The 14,203-nt window shown below is 30.2% G+C and overlaps 2 long non-coding RNA genes across 6 annotated transcripts; both read left to right on the top strand.

The window, feature by feature from the left end:
* Nucleotides 1-4,133: 4,133 nt before the first annotated feature.
* LOC128195610 (uncharacterized) lies at nucleotides 4,134-4,678 on the top strand. Its single transcript, XR_008247292.1, has 2 exons — nucleotides 4,134-4,279; nucleotides 4,391-4,678. It is a non-coding gene; the product is annotated as an uncharacterized LOC128195610 (long non-coding RNA).
* Nucleotides 4,679-9,502: 4,824 nt separating this feature from the next.
* On the top strand, nucleotides 9,503-13,102 carry LOC108320056 (uncharacterized). 5 transcript variants are annotated; one of them, XR_008247130.1, is made up of 10 exons: nucleotides 9,503-9,833; nucleotides 10,217-10,417; nucleotides 10,660-10,760; nucleotides 10,988-11,029; nucleotides 11,331-11,414; nucleotides 11,494-11,613; nucleotides 11,699-11,807; nucleotides 11,936-12,132; nucleotides 12,614-12,723; nucleotides 12,844-13,102. It is a non-coding gene; the product is annotated as an uncharacterized LOC108320056 (long non-coding RNA). The 5 variants fall into 5 exon arrangements; XR_008247128.1 differs by having other exon boundaries at nucleotides 9,504-9,833; nucleotides 10,217-10,760; nucleotides 11,936-12,036; XR_008247127.1 differs by having other exon boundaries at nucleotides 9,504-9,833; nucleotides 10,217-10,760.
* Nucleotides 13,103-14,203: the final 1,101 nt, after the last annotated feature.

The raw sequence follows: 14,203 nt of genomic DNA, 5'->3' as shown, positions 1-14,203 counted from the left end.
AGTTAGAAACACAATAGATGGGAAGAAAAGACCTCTATTCAGAGAAGGGTTTTGCGACAACAATTGACAGAAACTAACCAAAGTTCTAAAATATAATGTTGTCATGTTATTCAAATATTCAAGATTAGATATCCAACCGTCATTATGGTACACAATTAAAACTATTTTTTCTTTTGGTACTGGAGAAGAATACTTTTACGTCAATTAGAAAATAATGCACAAATGATATATAAAATATTTCAAATAATATTATGTTGTGTAGAAGGCTTAGTTCCACAGAAGTATGTATAGAAATATGTTTTTAATCACAGTTTTGTTCTTAAAAAATATTTTAAAAAATGAAAAAAAGAAAAAAATATTTAAATTATTTTAAATTTTGACTCTTAAATTTATAAAACTGAAACATGTTTCAAAAGTTACACATTTGAAGCGTCAGGTTGAAAGTAGTATCATCTATAATAAGATTAAAGTAAAACCTTGAAAATAATGGGCAGAGAACGCTGCTTATACCTTTCGATAAAATAAATTAAGATCAAATAAAAAGGCTGCACAAGTAAATAAATTAAGATCAAATAAAAAATCAACATGCAGTTTTGAAAGAAAAATTAATGAACATGTATTCAAAATAATAATTGCATTGATACAATAATAGAGAACAAGACTGCAAGATTCAAAGAAAGGAATATAAAGTTATGAAATAACAAAATAATCATTGAATTTACCATGTGCAGTGCAAATATGAGAGTCCCTTCCACTTAACAAGATATTGCTTGACAGAATTATGTTTCAACTCCAACTTTTCTGCATCATTTTCAATAGGCACCATAAGTCCTGTTCTTGAGCAAATCTTCACTTGCTCCAACATATCACATTAATTATAAAGGATGAAGCAGTAATAGCAAAAGTTACACATTTGGAAGACTCTGGCTTGATTAATGATTAACTATTAATAGGTTTAACTATTAAAATTTAGCAATAAATGTTATAAGTTTAGTTTCAAGTTTGGATTAACATCACTAGCTCAAGGATGGTAAGGTGTATGCATCATTCCTTTCCAAATTTCAATCATGAGACAGGAAAACAGCAAAAGTATCAACAACATTATAATGTCAATTTTAAGTAGTGATAATTATTAGAAAAAAAAATGAGAACTAAAAATATATAACCACCTGTGACATTTAAAGCACCTCCACCCACGGCATTTAGAGCAAAACTACCACTATAGCAGCAAAGATCAAGAACCTTTAGACCATCTGAAATTGTTGATATAAACTTCCGATTCTCACGCTGGTATGCATAAAATCCTATCTTCTGACCCTTAAATGAAATTGTGTATACAATTTCATTTTACACAATCTGAAAAGATCTTAAGAAGTGAAAATGCAGGTCATATTTTCATATTCTTCAAGTTCAAAAAATAAGGAAAGCTTCCTACAGTGCCCAGATCTTAGTCAGAAGCAAGATTGACGATAAGGAAACAAAATAATGCTCCCAGCTCCCAAAGCAAATAAACTAAGGTACTTTGGAGTAGGTATATTGCTAGATATAACAAAACAGAGCATATGCACACATTAAATTTCATTCTTGTGTTGCGCGGAACCCTAATCGCCCAAACATAGCAAAAGAGAGGATCTAACCTTATAGAGGAGTCGCGGTCCAAGAACACGAGAGTTTTAACGAGCAGTCGATTGAGAAGAGTCGCGGCATTGGAGGTTTTGAACTTTGCCCTCAATGCAAAGGAGCTTGTGGAGGAGAATCACGCGCGTGCCAGAGAGAACTAGGAGAAGATGTGAAGCAAAGATGAAGAAATGTAGAGAACTAAGAGAAGAAAAGAAGATGCGCGCAGAGTGAAGCGGGAATAGGAATAAGAGTGGGTACATTTAATATTTCACACCGGTTTGAAGTAAAATAGGTATAAAAATTATTTTCTACACTGGTTCTGAATGTAACCGGTGTAGAATTATTTATTATTTATTACGATATTGTCACTATGTTATTTTTTATACCTATTTTTAGAGTAATTGATGTAAAAAAGTTCTTTTTATTTACCATTTTGCCACCGCATCATTTTTTACACCGGATGAAATTGAACAGGTATAAATACACGCTATAAAAAGTCTATTTTGTACTAGTGTCTCCTTACCTCTTGAAGACTTTCTTTGTAAAATTAAGGATCTATCTTCCTTCAGACGAGCAAATCAAGATCTCCTTGCATCTTCAATATTTCTCCACTTCTTCTCCCAAATTTTGCTGCAACAACTTCACTCTCACAAGAAACCCAACCCCAGATCCTCCTCAGCATATTTCTAAAGTTGGTACTGCTTCCTTGGGGGCTCTTTGAACGACTGGAAACGGGAGAAGAGTTCCCTCCCTCTGCTGCTCTCTCTCTCTCCCTCTCACATGCCCATAATGAAAACCTCCCCCCACCTTGCTAAGCCCCCTGCAATCAGCACCTCCAATAATTGTACCCCAATAATGAAAAAGGTGGGTAACCACCGTGTCCCCACCATTCCTAAAATGCCGGTCCTTACATAAATTATATAAACTTATATCTATATAAACCAAACATTTTTATGCGAAAAAGTTTAAATTTAAAAATATTAAAATTTTAATATTTCATGAAAATTGCATTGATTCCACATTAATTAGTAATGTGTGAAGGGTAGTATTATTTTGACACCCAACGAAGTTTTATACACACTTTACATCTACTATTATATCTTTGAATTTCTTTACACAAATTAACTTTTTTAATAACCAAAATAACCCTAAAAGTGGGGTTATCAAGTAATGCATGTGTCAAAAAAATATTTTCCATGTCTGTGTATGCAGTCAACATGTAGCGCATACATACATTCACACATTTTTATTAGTTGTTAATAAACATACTTATAAGTTAACTAGAAATGCTAAACAAAATGAGAATAAATGATATATACTTAGAGGAAGAAATAGATGGCTTCTATGTGTTAAAATGACGTCTCTTTTATAAACAAGAAGGGTGTCTTTTTATCTTCAGCGCCTTCATATTCAACTATTAGATCTTCTCACATCAATGAACATGGATTCTCACCTTGCCCTTCTCCAGGTAACGTTTCACTTTGACAACATAACAGTCCGATAGCTTCTTAGGGCTATTATAAAGTGACCATAAAAAAATGAAATTTAAAATATCTCAACATTTAATATTCTTATTTGGATTATATCGAGTGAGGAAACTAATGTGTTATATGTATTTAAGATTATCTTAATTAGTCTATTTACTTATAATTAAATCAAATTTACTTGATATCGTTTTGGTCCATAATAAGTGAGATTATCTCAGGTTTGCTTGACATCATCTCGACACATATAATGATCAAAATATGTTTTCCTTTTATATATATCAAGACTATCTTGTTCTGTATACCTAAGCTTTTAATTCTATATGACTGAGATGAGATGAGATGATTTTAGCTTCACTTACCTAAGATTATCTTGGACAGTAATGAACACCTGATTGGGATCACATCGATCTCATCACAGTAATAATAAGGATTAAGTTAGTAAATATTAAAAACTTAAACATATTAGCATATGATTAAGCATGCTAATTATAATAATTATCTATGTGGCCTACTCAACAAAGCAAGAACTCATAAATTTATTATAAATAACATCATTTACAAGATACTTAATTATGTGTTTATTGTTGTAAAATTTATTAATTTCGATGTCAAAACACCCCTAACTTAAGTGTTAGATTTTTTTTTGCCGACACACACTCTCTCGACCTAAAATGATACCTAAATTTTGGAATACATTTTGAAGATTGAAGAAAACATAAAAAAGAAATTCATGGGTATGTAGGAAGAGTTAGCTTATTAAATGTTATAAGCGTTATTTATTGTTTTTAAAACATTTTTCATCAATTAAAATAAAAGCTATTAAATAAAACCGTAAAAAATAAAGCTTTTATTGATACGCTAAAGGTTAAACTTCTAATAAATACAAGCGGAAACACTGTAATGACGTATTTTGTTATTATACTATTAAATTAGAATTAACATTTAATACTTATTTATTATTTTTAATTTTACATATTTATGTAAATAAAATATATATTAATTTTATGCATTTTGTTGTAGAGGCACTATATATCTCCATTGAATCCTTTGAAGTCTTCACATCAGTCTTCTAACAAAGCATCTGTAGTGACAAAAATTCTGCATAATGGCTTTTCGCATAAACCAAACTTTTCTTTTGGGGCTTTTATGCCTTGCTTTGCTTTTTTCTTCAGGTAAAGAGAAATAGGCTTTTCATCTCTTATGCCACATTTTCAATCTAGAATTGAAGTTAAAAGTGATTTTTTTTTTCCTTTTTTTTTTATATTTGTGGTGATTAATTACAGGGTTAGCAGAAGATTGGGGCCTCCCAGGACAAAGCTGCGAAAAAGGCAAATGTGAAAGGGTACAGTGTTCTCTGAACTGTGCTAGGAAGGGTTTCAGATCAGGTTCATGTGTAGCATGGGCTCCTGTTATTATCGTGTGCTGCTGTAACAAATAACTTAATTTTCAACGTATGAAAATAAAAAAAAAGTTTGCATACCAACTTCGCATTCAAACTTTGATTAGTCAGAAATTGATGTATTGTCTTTGAATTTGATTGAATAATAGGAAATTTGATATTAATGTATTAATGATTTCCATATTTTATGTCGATCGAATTATTGTATTCTATTAGTGTTGTGTTTATTTGATAAAGTTTTTCAAAATATCAATCTAAATCTTGATCATTTTCATTGTCTCAAATTTTTAAAATATAATTGTTTTAATAAAATAAATAAAATGAGTATTTTCTTTGAAAAATTTTGTTTGGTATTCTAGAATTACCATTTTAACTTGTTATGATCTCAATAAGTGATTAGGTAATATAACTAAACATTAAATACTTTATATAAAATTTAAAAATTTAATATATATTGGTTTAGTTGGTTTGCATTATTGGTGGTTCCTCTCCTCTTCCTCCCCTCTCCAACTGTAGCTTTCTACATCAATATCATTATCTCTATCAAAATTAGTTTATACTTGTTGTTCAACTTTTTCTATATTGTAATTCCAAAATTGATGCTTAAATACTACATCATGACTAATAACAATTTTTTTATAATAGAATAATATGATTTGTACGCTTTTGATTGTTCACTAACACATAAAAAATATCTCTTTTGTCAATAAGCTTTTTTTCTATGCTCACCCGTGCATAGGTAATACATTTAGAAATTCTAAAATATCTTCTAAGAGCCTCCTTCCACTTCAAGTCTATTCAACAACAAAAGTCAGGCTTCTGTATAAAACATAAACACTCCAATGAAATCACAAGAAAACACTAAAAGAGAGGTTGAATAGTGTTTTAAAACTTTCTGTAAATAATGTCTCATAAGGTTTCAAGAGATTCACTGTCAGAAGATTTGTTCATTAGCTAGTGTTTATAAAAAGCTTTGAGGAAAACTTTTCAAAGAGCAAAATAATAACACACGAATTTTATGCTAGTTTACTAAACCTGAGCTACATCTAGTTCCTCTTTGAGACCTCTTAAGAGCTTTCACTAATCTTTAAGAAGATTACACAAATTTATCTCTCTAGGTTTACAATGATTATTCGTAACACTTCTGGTTCACATAGTCAACATGACTAGTCCGAGTTTAATCACTCCTAGTATACAAGTATTCTAACTACTTATGGTATCAACCCAAGACAACAGTTAGACTCACTAACTTAACTCAGTTAAACACCAAGTTTTTTAATTTTCTTCAAAATATCCAATACAATTAGTGTTATGAGTACAAATACAGATTAATAACTCTTAGAGAGGGGTCAATACAATGAAATTTAACAAGATATATGGACAGAGTAACAACAAGCTTGTATGAGTGTTCAAAAGTTCACTATGGTATTCTTCTTATGTTCTCCTCATGCGTTTATCTATTTATAGCTTTCATTGAGATATGTCTGTTAGATAGAGGGTGTTGATTTCATATAGAGTTGGTGGCATTTTTAGCTGAGAAGTTAGCCTTAGGTCTACTTTGCAGAGGTACAATACTTTGTCATAGCTTTTATCAACACATAACTTGTATGATGTGTCAGAGGAGAGGTCTTTAAGGGAAACATTCCCAAAAATGTTCTTCATATTTCTAACTTCTTTATCTTGTGTGTAGTTATTCTAATAAAGTCTTTGTACTTTTATTATCTACACAAATATCAAAAACAACGTATACAAGCATTAAAACACTTTATTGTACATGCATTATAAAGTCATTACATGTTTTAAACGTTAATAAACGTTAAGTTGTATTCCATGTTCAAGGCATTCTATCATTTGTCAACTCATTAATAAATGCATCGTTTATCAAAGCATTTGACATATAGTTATCAGACGGTATAAAACATTTGATACTTATATTCAAAAGATGTTTGTGATTTATAGCGTTTAGCAGCCTTTCCTTAAACGATACATTTCGTAAGATGCTTGCTTGATTAAAATTGTTTGAATATCTTTTAAGCTTTAGTGTGTTTATTAGCATTGAAATAGACATATATTTTTTCCTAAGACGTTGTTTATAAAATATTGTTCGTTTAGACGATATAATTTAGAAAATGTTATTGTAAGTTTGTTTTCGTCTAGAAAGGATGTTCCAAAATATAATTTTGAAAGCATTATTGTAAATTTTAGAATATATTTGATGTAAGAGTGGAATCAAATACATTTTTAGTTTGGGAGACAATCGAAAAGTCTATTAATTCGTAGTGGCATATCCATGTTGTATAATTTCAAAGGAAACCATCATAGATAAGATGTTCCCTAATTTTGGTTGCGTTTAACTTTGTCTCATTCAAACAGTTGACATAAAGACATCTAAACCTGACTTCACAATCACTTCTACCCTCATTACATTGTGTAAATTCTATAAATTCTTCTACTTCTCGTACTCAACACTCATGCATGGTGAATTAATTCAATCTCGATCCATACGTATATATAATGAAATTGTTTACACAAAATTTCTGTAATCCTGAATGATCACTTTCATTGCTTTTGTATTCAAGGTTTGACCCTATCCCATTTAAGAAGATTTACTTTTTCTAGTGTATTGAACATATAAATTTTAAACAACATATCTAATATTTCACAAAATTTTGCCAGCATTTCGCATTGGTCTTCAGGTTACACGAAATGAAAGTGATTATAAACCGCGATCAAATATGCACCTGAAGATCAATACAAAACACAGTTGCAAATATTCATGAAATTTAAGATATGTATATTAAAATTTATGTGTTAATAAACTATGAAAAAATTATTACTTTAATTAAATTGTCCAACCAAACAATTAAAGATTCAATAATTCTAAATTATTATTATCATCTCCTCTCTATTCATTTTTAAAAAGTACGTTTTTTTAAAAAAATGGAGATAATAAATAATTTTTGTATTGAATCTCAAATGGGAAAGTAAAACGAATTCAATACAACAATATAATTAAGCATTTAAGTAATCACATATCCAACATACAAAAAATGATAACTTACTATAAAATTATATGTTCCTATTAAACATGATAATAAGAACCTGGAAGCGTGAACGACAAACAATAATGGATAACTCGCATTTGGAACGGTAGAAAATCCCACCACGCAAAAACATAACCCAGACAAAAATACAAACAACATATTAGTTTTAGAAAACCAAAACAAACTCCAAAACGCCTAAAAGAGTCACGAATGAAGCAACCAAAACTCACATCTAATGACAGAGAATTGAATTGACGAAGGAAAGAAGAGGTTCGAGACAAATTCGAACCGGTGAGAATGGGTGAAGAGCACTCACAACGATTATGGAGACACTAACCATAATGTTAGACAACAAAATGAAGCAACATTTAAGGAGCAGCGACGCTGGTTTTCGAAAATGCAAAGGAGAACGAAGAAGAAAAATGTTCAATGCTCTGTCTTTTTTTTTTTAACTCTAAGAACACATACGACATCAGTTCTTTAGAAAACCAAAGCAATAAAAGGCATATGGTCTCGATTCTACTATAAATCGCTGCCTAAAGTCATAAAAAAAAGTAATATCTTTAGTGACAATTTTGAAATTTAATTCAAATTTTAGGTTTCGTTTCACGCTATAACCAAAGCATAAAACCTTTATGGCATTGGTTTCAAGAACAATTGATGCCATATATTGTGATAAGATAATAAATAAAATAAAATGGCCACTTTTTAAAAGCCTTATGACATCGATTTTGAGATAAATCGAAGTCGTAGAGAACATATGGTCTTAGTTCTGCTGAAAATCGAAGCCATAGGTCCATCTAGAAAGCTTGTCAATTCAAAAGTCAGTTTGTAATGAGAATGTCAAGACTCTATGGCCTCAGTTCTACAGAAAACCGAGGGCAAAAGTCTTGTCCAAAGATGTAAAGTCAGCCTGCATTGGGAATGTTAAGACTTTATGATCTCGGTTCTGTAGAGAATTAAGACTAAAAGTCTTGTCCAAAGATTTGGTCAGTTGAAAAGTCTGTAATTATCAGTTTTACACGACTTTTTGGCAACGATTTTGAGTAGAACCGAGGCCAAAAGTCTTGTCCAGACATGTTGGCAATTGAAAAGTCTTTAATTATCAGTTTCACAAGACTTTATGGTAGTGAATGTTAGAGCAACTAATGTCATAGATACAATATGGTTTCGAGTTTTTTGAACAAGACCTATACGTTTACGAAAATTGAAAAAAATACTACTACGTCTTTTTATGCTTTGGTTTCGTGAAAACTGAAACGTAATAAATACGTTAATATGTCTTTTTTTTTTGTACTAGTGACACATCTTCACTAATCTTATAATTGTGTACATGGTAGTATATGTATCTTTATATATATTATTAGTACTTGAATTCTTGTCATAACCTTTATCATTGTAACCTTTATCAAATTTTATATCATCGATAATTTTATATAACCTTTTCATTTAAACGTTAAAATATAAATTCATATAATTATGATAATTTTTATCAATTTTTTTAAAAATAAACAATAATACTAAAGTGATAAAATTATTTAAATTTTGATATATTTTGAAAAAAAAATATACATTATATCGACTTTTATCTATATAAACCAAACATTTTATTTTATGTACAAAAGTTTCAATTTAAAAATATTCAAAGTTTAATATTTCATAAAAATTACACCTTTTTTTTCTACATTAATCAGCAATGTGTAAATTTATGCAGTCAACATGTAACGCAAACATATATATGATAAACGTTATTTAATGTTTTTAAAACATTTGTCATCAATTTAAAATCAAACACTACAAAAATAACACATTTTAGGGGAGGTTATTTTTCGGCGGTTTTCAAACCCCCAAGTAATTTTCGGCGGTTTTTAATAAAATCGCAGCTATGTTTTTTATTTTTTTATTTTTTAAAACTTATTTTTTATTAGTATTTTCTCAGTCTTCTTTCTCCCTTTTCTTGAACCTTCCTTTACATCTCTCAGTTTCCAAACTCATTTTCGCCAACCCTACTTCTTTCCCGCGTCGTTTATCTACGTTTCTTGGATTTCAGTTCGCGTCTTGAAGCCTTCGCGTCTCGAACGTTGTTCTTCACGTTTTCTGCATTTCAAACAAGACGTGGAGTTCTCGCGCAAGGAGCATGGCAAAGGAGGAGATTTAGGTTCGGTTTTGGTAGAGAGGAAACGCAAGTTTCGGCGGCCAGGCGCGACCTCCATCCTTACCGTGCGTGGTGGGTACCACGGCGGTGACGTCTTCACAGCGCAGGGATGGGCTTCGCCAAATAGGGTTCGAATCATGTTCTTTTTTTTTTTTGTAATTCTTGTGATTTGGGGGTTAGGGTTTCGAAGGGGATTTTGAAAATTCGTGTTTTCTATAATTTATGAAAACTGGTGAACTTATCATTCTTCAAACCTAAACTTGTGGAGTGGTAGATCTTGAAAGTAGGCACTCTATGAGTGGCAGGCTTTTTGGAGAGTTGGCTGATGATTTTGATGAATGTTCTTCTACTTCTACTCGTGTTGCAGTTAAGAGGATGGATATTGGATCGATGCAGTATAGCTGTAGATTATTTTACTTACTAAAATGCTTTATGTTTTATTAAATTCTCATATATTAATTTTGTTGTCTGTTCAAGTTGGATTGACTTTAGTCTCTCTTGTTGGTTGTAGGGAGATACATGTTTCGACCATGGTGTTTGTATGCAAGAGCAACAATTGATCACTGGAACATTATGATGATCGAGCTTAATTAAGACAATAAAGATTTTTATCTCAACATGAAACTTTGCTCTGTTATCTTCACATGAAAGGCTTCAGAGGAATGAATGGATTTACTTTTAGAACATATTTCAATTACAATATATAGGATTCGTACGTACTTCGTTTCTTTGGTAGCACCTTGAATAATATTAAAGTCAACAGTTCTAGACAGATTTGTATTAATGTAAAGTTTCAAACTTACCCCTACTTATGATCTTGGTGTCAAAAGTTGCATCCATAAAGCTATCTTCCCTTCTCTTTTACTTAAATATTTTTAATTCATTTTTTTAATCTCTTATTGATTAGCTCCTTCATCTTCTACCCAGAATAATTATATTATTTTTGTATGCAAGGGCTTTACAGGGAAACTAAAATGAAGTTGGTGCAAAGTGTGCAAACGGTGGGTGGTAGGAAGGTTTGGGAAGCAGTGGTTGGATATCCAGGGAAACTTTAGGTTCTATTATGTTGGCATTCTTTATTTTCTTCGCAATTATTTTTCTGGCTAAACATTTTGGAGTGGGAGTTCTTGAAAACATTTTTCTACTTTTATATTGGGAATATATTACTGAAACTTGAAAATTTTATTGAATTCATTAATTTCATACTTATATCAAGTTCTTAAAGGGGTTATGATAAACAAAGATGTGGTTATGATAAACACTTTTCTGCTTTGTTTTTCAGGTAACAATTTGCTTTCAGGACGCAAAAGATCATTGTAGGCAGGTGTCATTTCTTTCCTTGTTTGAGAATATGATTAAGTCATGTGTTATAACTTATAATCATCTTAGTTATGGTTGAACTGTGATAATGTACTTTGAAAATTGATTGATGTTATATTGTATTAGGCTAGGCTCCTAACTACAGGTGAACTGTAGTAAACTAAAGCTATCGCAGCATATAAAACTGATGAAGTGTCTGCTCTCAGATATTCAGTAATCTAGAATATAAAAATAATATTTTTCTTTTCAATTCTGAAATCATTTTTATCTATTGAGAGTAATCATTTTATTTTTTATGGTTGTAGCTTTCTTTGAAGTCTGAACCTGAACGTAACCATAACCCAACTAAAAGAAAGACAACTCCAAATGCATTTCATCTCCACACAGAGGTTCATTACTTCCCCATAGTTTGAAACTGTAGTGTTTTTGATCTAGTTATTCTTATACCAACATTCTTAATCATTACAGGAAAGAGGTGCTGAGAAAGAGAAGAAATTGATCATGGAACTTCTGCACAAAGAGTTGGAGGAGGAAATAGCAAGGATTCCCAAGGCTAATCCATACCCTTACACCACCGATTATCTTGTGGTACATAATTTTGTGGATCAACCTTTTTTGTCTTCGTTTGCTAGTTGAAAAATTTGATGAAGTGTACTCTGAATATCATTTGCAGATCCCACCAAAACCATGATAGTTAGAAATTTGATTAATTGGTTGAATACCCAAATTTATATAAAGATCCAAATTAATTGGTTGAGCACGATACCACGCCTTACGTATCTGTAAGTTATTTCATTTGCATTCAACTCAGTTTATGCATTGATTGTTAGGATTCTAAAATGCTTTCATGGTAATAGCTTATGGGAAATGCTTTTTTTCTTTGATTTCAGTTTCAATTTTTTTCTTGCAGTTTCCATCAACCTTGTTTTCCTTCATTCTCCTGTTGCTTTTTAGTGCTGGTTTGGTATCATTCTGAGAGCAGGAAGCACTTCAACCCCAAGTTTGAAAAATGTTTATTACTGGTTTTTTCTTCTTGTTATATTAATATGTTTTGGTTTTGAAGGTGCTTTGTTCATGTTGCATCTTAGTCTCCCCTGTCCTATTAAGGTTTACTGTTAAATTCTGTTGTTTCCTTGTTAAAGTTAAAAACATAAAAGAAAGATGAATTTTATGCGTGAAAATTTTCCTATAATATTGGAAAGATGTGCAAAAATAGTTATACATAGCCTATTGAAAGAAAAATCATAAAATATAAAATATTTATATAATAAATTATGTTAAATACTAACATTAATCATTTGCAGATATTTTGTTCCATGAAAACAGAATTATATTTTTTAACTTAGGTTTCTCAAATATGGTACACATTCAATAATTTGTATTATTTAGCATAGTTCTACCTTTTCAAGTGATTTAGCTTTAACGTAGTAGGTTGAAAAAATCATTGATTTATTCATGATGAATTATCCTTTTTCATTATTTGATTAGGTAATTTAGAGTTGATAGGTTTCATTTTGATTGGATGAATAAAAGCATGACAATTAGTAATACTATAGTAGAAACTCTGTTTAAATTTCATTGATTGCAGGGACAACATATTTGGTAGGACTAACGTGTGGTAATGGGCTACCAAGAGTTTCACTTCCCAAAATGGCAAAGTCTATGATTTATTGCTAATGAATGTCACTTGGTAAAACGGTAGGTGGTGGTTTAAGTTGCTATAAAATGCAAGGATGAAATGATGTTGAATATATTTGATGATTAAGGAAGCAAGTTCATTTTTAAAAATTATTGATTAATTATTATTTTATATTGTAGGTATATGATAGATGAACCATATCAAATGACGATGAAAATGATGAACAAGAATAATGATGAAAATGAAGAACAAGAATGATGATGAAAATGAAGAACAAGCATGATAATTATTATTCAGAATATTTTTTGATTTGTTATGTAAAAGATGTTTATTTTTAATTTTTAGGATTGAACATATATTATTTCTTAAGTTGAAAAATTAATTGTTTTTAAAATTTTAGAGTTTATTTTATATTATAATAATTACTTTTGGTTTTTATATTATTCTGGTTTAATATTAAATATATTTTATATTAATCACATTAATCAAATGATTTGAATAATAAAAAATTAAATTATTTTCATTACCGGCGGTTTTAAAACCCCAACTATATAAATCAGAAAATACTTACGGTTTTTTACTAGCTCACGCAAGTTCTGGCGGTTTTTCTGAACCCCACAAGTATCGGCGGTTTCTGTAAAAACCCCCGCTAATAGCGGCGGTTTCTGAAAACCCCTGCAAAAACTATCGAAAATTTTTGTGACGGTGATTTTCCCAGTGGTTTTGTCAACCGCGGGAAATATATTTACCACGGGTTAAAACCGCCGGTAATACTAAGAAAAACCCCTGGTAAAATTCCTTTTTTTTGTAGTGAAAATGTATCAAATAAACCTTTTAAAAAAACTCCTAGTGATACTTTAAATGATATTCTTATAATAGGTGTTAAGAAATAGAATTTAAGCCTAACTCAATTTTATAAAATCGACTAATAAATTGAGGTTTGTATCCACTTTTATATTATAAATTTATTTTATCTCTAATTGATGTGAAATTTCCAACTATAGATATCAACACGACAATGGCGTGCATTCTCATGTTATTATATACTATGAAATAAGAATTTGCATTTAGTACTTATATATTACTTTTATTTTTATATATTTATTTAAATAAAAATATATTATTATGTTTTTTTATATTTTATTGTAGAGGCACTATATATTTCCATTGAATCCTTTGAAGTCTTCACATCAGTCTTCTAAGAAAGCATCTGTCGTCAAAATTTTTTTGCACAATGGCCTTTCGCATCAACCAAAACTGAGATAGATATACACTTAAAGCTTTTCCAACTCAACTAAATTTCAAGCACAATGTACCAAAATTAAAATATAAATAAAAAACTTTTTTAGGTTAATTAATACAAAACTTAACATAAAAAATATATTTTAGATTTAATTATGCTTTTGCTCCCCTTTTATTAAATAATCTCAAATTGGTCTCTGTAACATCCCAAAATATAGTAATTACCATAGATTAGAATTAATTACAATTAACAGTAAAACATGCAGTCTTTACAAATAACAGAGTTCAAGGTTCAAA

This window comes from Vigna angularis, chromosome 2 (genome assembly GCF_016808095.1).
Source record: "Vigna angularis cultivar LongXiaoDou No.4 chromosome 2, ASM1680809v1, whole genome shotgun sequence".
Taxonomy (NCBI): domain Eukaryota; kingdom Viridiplantae; phylum Streptophyta; class Magnoliopsida; order Fabales; family Fabaceae; genus Vigna; species Vigna angularis.
The sequence above is the reverse complement of the archived record's forward strand: the minus strand, read 5'-3'. Positions and strand labels throughout refer to the sequence as shown.